General features: G+C 52.2%; 1 protein-coding gene across 1 annotated transcript in view; it reads right to left on the bottom strand.

Moving 5' to 3' along the window:
• Nucleotides 1–5,000, bottom strand: part of LOC122547639 (proteasome activator complex subunit 2-like) — a 108,944-nt gene that overhangs the window by 24,813 nt on the left and 79,131 nt on the right. The window lies entirely within an intron of this gene.

Genomic DNA, 5,000 nt, shown 5'->3' with positions numbered 1-5,000 from the left:
TGTGTGAGAGAGAGAGACAGTGTGTGAGAGTGTGTGTGTGAGAGAGAGAGACAGTGTGTGAGAGTGTGTGTGTGAGAGAGAGAGGGACAGTGTGTGTGTGAGAGAGAGAGGGACAGTGTGTGTGTGAGAGAGATGGACAGTGTGTGTGTGAGAGAGAGGGACAGTGTGTGAGTGAGAGAGAGAGGGACAGGGTGGGTGTGTGAGAGAGAGGGACAGTGTGTGTGTGTGTGAGAGAGAGAGGGACAGTATGTGAGAGAGAGAGGGACAGTGTGTGTGTGAGAGAGAGAGGGACAGTGTGTGTGTGTGAGAGAGAGAGGGACAGTGTGTGTGTGAGAGAGAGAGGGACAGTGTGTGTGTGTGAGAGAGAGGGACAGTGTGTGTGTGTGAGAGAGAGGGACAGTGTGTGTGTGTGAGAGAGAGGGACAGTGTGTTTGTGTGAGAGAGAGGGACAGTGTGTGAGAGTGTGTGTGAGAGAGAGACAGTGTGTGAGAGTGTATGTGTGTGTAAGAGAGAGACAGTGTGTGAGAGTGTATGTGTGTGTGTGAGAGAGAGAGAGACAGTGTGTGAGAGTGTATGTGAGTGTGAGAGAGAGAGAGACAGTGTGTGTGTGTGTGAGAGAGAGAGAAAGAGACAGTGTGTGAGAGTGTGTGTGTGTGAGAGAGAGAGACAGTGTGTGAGAGTGTGTGTGTGAGAGAGAGAGACAGTGTGTGAGAGTGTGTGTGTGAGAGAGAGAGACAGTGTGTGAGAGTGTGTGTGTGAGAGAGAGAGACAGTGTGTGAGAGTGTGTGTGTGAGAGAGAGAGACAGTGTGTGAGAGTGTGTGTGTGAGAGAGAGAGGGACAGTGTGTGTGTGAGAGAGAGAGGGACAGTGTGTGTGTGAGAGAGAGAGGGACAGTGTGTGTGTGAGAGAGAGAGGGACAGTGTGTGTGTGAGAGAGAGGGACAGTGTGTGTGTGTGAGAGAGAGGGACAGTGTGTGTGTGTGAGAGAGAGGGACAGTGTGTGTGTGTGAGAGAGAGGGACAGTGTGTGTGTGTGAGAGAGAGAGGGACAGTGTGTGTGTGAGAGAGAGAGAGGGACAGTGTGTGTGTGAGAGAGAGAGAGGGACAGTGTGTGAGAGAGAGGGACAGTGTGTGAGTGAGAGAGAGGGACAGTGTGGGTGTGTGAGAGAGAGTGACAGTGTGTGTGTGTGTGAGAGAGAGGGACAGTGTGTGAGAGAGAGAGGGACAGTGTGTGTGTGTGAGAGAGAGGGACAGTGTGTTTGTGTGTGAGAGAGGGACAGTGTGTGAGAGAGTGTGTGTGTGAGAGAGTGTGTGTGTGAGAGAGAGAGAGACAGTGTGTGAGAGTGTGTGTGTGAGAGAGAGAGACAGTGTGTGAGAGTGTGTGTGTGAGAGAGAGAGACAGTGTGTGAGAGTGTGTGTGTGAGAGAGAGAGACAGTGTGTGAGAGTGTGTGTGTGTGAGAGAGAGAGACAGTGTGTGAGAGTGTGTGTGTGAGAGAGAGAGACAGTGTGTGAGAGTGTGTGTGTGAGAGAGAGAGACAGTGTGTGAGAGTGTGTGTGTGAGAGAGAGAGACAGTGTGTGAGAGTGTGTGTGTGAGAGAGAGAGACAGTGTGTGAGAGTGTGTGTGTGAGAGAGAGAGACAGTGTGTGAGAGTGTGTGTGTGAGAGAGAGAGGGACAGTGTGTGTGTGAGAGAGAGAGGGACAGTGTGTGTGTGAGAGAGAGAGGGACAGTGTGTGTGTGAGAGAGAGGGACAGTGTGTGTGTGTGAGAGAGAGGGACAGTGTGTGTGTGTGAGAGAGAGGGACAGTGTGTGTGTGTGAGAGAGAGGGACAGTGTGTGTGTGTGAGAGAGAGAGGGACAGTGTGTGTGTGAGAGAGAGAGAGGGACAGTGTGTGTGTGAGAGAGAGAGAGGGACAGTGTGTGAGAGAGAGGGACAGTGTGTGAGTGAGAGAGAGGGACAGTGTGGGTGTGTGAGAGAGAGTGACAGTGTGTGTGTGTGTGAGAGAGAGGGACAGTGTGTGAGAGAGAGAGGGACAGTGTGTGTGTGTGAGAGAGAGGGACAGTGTGTTTGTGTGTGAGAGAGGGACAGTGTGTGAGAGAGTGTGTGTGTGAGAGAGTGTGTGTGTGAGAGAGAGAGACAGTGTGTGAGAGTGTGTGTGTGAGAGAGAGAGACAGTGTGTGAGAGTGTGTGTGTGAGAGAGAGAGACAGTGTGTGAGAGTGTGTGTGTGAGAGAGAGAGACAGTGTGTGAGAGTGTGTGTGTGTGAGAGAGAGAGACAGTGTGTGAGAGTGTGTGTGTGAGAGAGAGAGACAGTGTGTGAGAGTGTGTGTGTGAGAGAGAGAGACAGTGTGTGAGAGTGTGTGTGTGAGAGAGAGAGACAGTGTGTGTGTGTGAGAGAGAGGGACAGTGTGTGTGTGTGAGAGAGAGGGACAGTGTGTGTGTGAGAGAGAGAGGGACAGTGTGTGTGTGAGAGAGAGAGGGACAGTGTGTGTGTGTGTGAGAGAGAGAGGGACAGTGTGTGTGTGTGAGAGAGAGAGAGGGACAGTGTGTGTGTGTGAGAGAGAGAGAGGGACAGTGTGTGTGTGAGAGAGAGAGGGACAGTGTGTGTGTGAGAGAGATGGACAGTGTGTGTGTGAGAGAGAGGGACAGTGTGTGAGTGAGAGAGAGAGGGACAGGGTGGGTGTGTGAGAGAGAGGGACAGTGTGTGTGTGTGTGAGAGAGAGAGGGACAGTATGTGAGAGAGAGAGGGACAGTGTGGGTGTGTGAGAGAGAGGGACAGTGTGTGTGTGTGTGAGAGAGAGAGGGACAGTGTGTGTGTGTGAGAGAGAGGGACAGTGTGTGTGTGTGAGAGAGAGGGACAGTGTGTGTGTGTGAGAGAGAGGGACAGTGTGTTTGTGTGAGAGAGAGGGACAGTGTATGAGAGTGTGTGTGAGAGAGAGACAGTGTGTGAGAGTGTATATGTGTGTGAGAGAGAGACAGTGTGTGAGAGTGTATGTGTGTGTGTGAGAGAGAGAGAGACAGTGTGTGAGAGTGTATGTGTGTGTGTGAGAGAGAGAGAGACAGTGTGTGAGAGTGTATGTGAGTGTGAGAGAGAGAGAGACAGTGTGTGTGTGTGTGAGAGAGAGAGAGAGAGAAAGAGACAGTGTGTGAGAGTGTGTGTGTGTGAGAGAGAGAGACAGTGTGTGAGAGTGTGTGTGTGTGAGAGAGAGAGACAGTGTGTGAGAGTGTGTGTGTGTGAGAGAGAGAGACAGTGTGTGAGAGTGTGTGTGTGTGAGAGAGAGAGACAGTGTGTGAGAGTGTGTGTGTGAGAGAGAGAGACAGTGTGTGAGAGTGTGTGTGTGAGAGAGAGAGACAGTGTGTGAGAGTGTGTGTGTGAGAGAGAGAGACAGTGTGTGAGAGTGTGTGTGTGAGAGAGAGAGACAGTGTGTGAGAGTGTGTGTGTGAGAGAGAGACAGTGTGTGAGAGTGTGAGAGAGAGGGACAGTGTGTGTGTGAGAGAGAGAGGGACAGTGTGTGTGTGAGAGAGAGGGACAGTGTGTGTGTGAGAGAGAGGGACAGTGTGTGTGTGTGAGAGAGAGGGACAGTGTGTGTGTGTGTGAGAGAGAGAGGGACAGTATGTGAGAGAGAGAGGGACAGTGTGTGTGTGTGAGAGAGAGGGACAGTGTGTGTGTGTGAGAGAGAGGGACAGTGTGTGTGTGTGATAGAGAGAGGGACAGTGTGTGTGAGAGAGGGACAGTGTGTGTGAGAGAGGGACAGTGTGTGTGAGAGAGGGACAGTGTGTGTGTGTGAGAGAGAGGGACAGTGTGTGTGTGTGTGAGAGAGAGGGACAGTGTGTGTGAGAGGGACAGTGTGTGTGAGAGGGACAGTGTGTGTGTGTGAGAGAGAGGGACAGTGTGTGTGTGTGTGAGAGAGAGGGACAGTGTGTGTGTGTGAGAGAGAGGGACATGTGTGTGTGCGTGAGAGAGAGGGACAGTGTGTGTGTGTGAGAGAGAGGGACAGTGTGTGTGTGTGAGAGAGAGGGACAGTGTGTGTGTGTGATAGAGAGAGGGACAGTGTGTGTGAGAGAGGGACAGTGTGTGTGAGAGAGGGACAGTGTGTGTGTGTGAGAGAGAGGGACAGTGTGTGTGTGTGTGAGAGAGAGGGACATGTGTGTGTGCGTGAGAGAGAGGGACATGTGTGTGTGCGTGAGAGAGAGGGACAGTGTGTTTGTGTGAGAGAGAGGGACAGTGTGTGAGAGTGTGTGTGAGAGAGAGACAGTGTGTGTGTGTGTGTGTGAGAGAGGGACAGTATGTGTGTGAGAGAGAGAGGGACAGTGTGTGTGTGAGAGAGATAGGGACAGTGTGTGTGAGAGAGGGACAGTGTGTGTGTGAGAGAGGGACAGTGTGTGTGTGAGAGAGGGACAGTGTGTGTGTCAGAGAGAGAGGGACAGTGTGTGTGAGAGAGAGAGGGACAGTGTGTGTGTGAGAGAGAGAGGGACAGTGTGTGTGAGAGAGAGAGAGGGACAGTGTGTGTGTGAGAGAGGGACAGTGTGTGTGTGAGAGAGGGACAGTGTGTGAGAGAGGGACAGTGTGAGTGAGAGAGGGACAGTGTGTGAGAGAGAGGGACAGTGTGTGTGTGTGAGAGAGAGGGACAGTGTGTGTGTGAGAGAGAGAGGGACAGTGTGTGTGTGAGAGAGGGACAGTGTGTGTGTGTGAGAGAGAGGGACAGTGTGTGTGTGTGATAGAGAGAGGGACAGTGTGTGTGAGAGAGGGACAGTGTGTGTGAGAGAGGGACAGTGTGTGTGAGAGGGACAGTGTGTGTGTGTGAGAGAGAGGGACAGTGTGTGTGTGTGAGAGAGAGGGACAGTGTGTGTGAGAGGGACATTGTGTGTGAGAGGGACAGTGTGTGTGTGTGAGAGAGAGGGACAGTGTGTGTGTGTGTGAGAGAGAGGGACAGTGTGTGTGTGTGAGAGAGAGGGACATGTGTGTGTGCGTGAGAGAGAGGGACAGTGTGTGTGTGTGAGAG

Source organism: Chiloscyllium plagiosum, unplaced genomic scaffold (assembly GCF_037043375.1).
Source record: "Chiloscyllium plagiosum isolate Xiang-an unplaced genomic scaffold, Cpla_swu_hap1 HiC_scaffold_27, whole genome shotgun sequence".
In the NCBI taxonomy this organism is placed as follows: domain Eukaryota; kingdom Metazoa; phylum Chordata; class Chondrichthyes; order Orectolobiformes; family Hemiscylliidae; genus Chiloscyllium; species Chiloscyllium plagiosum.
The sequence above is the reverse complement of the archived record's forward strand: the minus strand, read 5'-3'. Positions and strand labels throughout refer to the sequence as shown.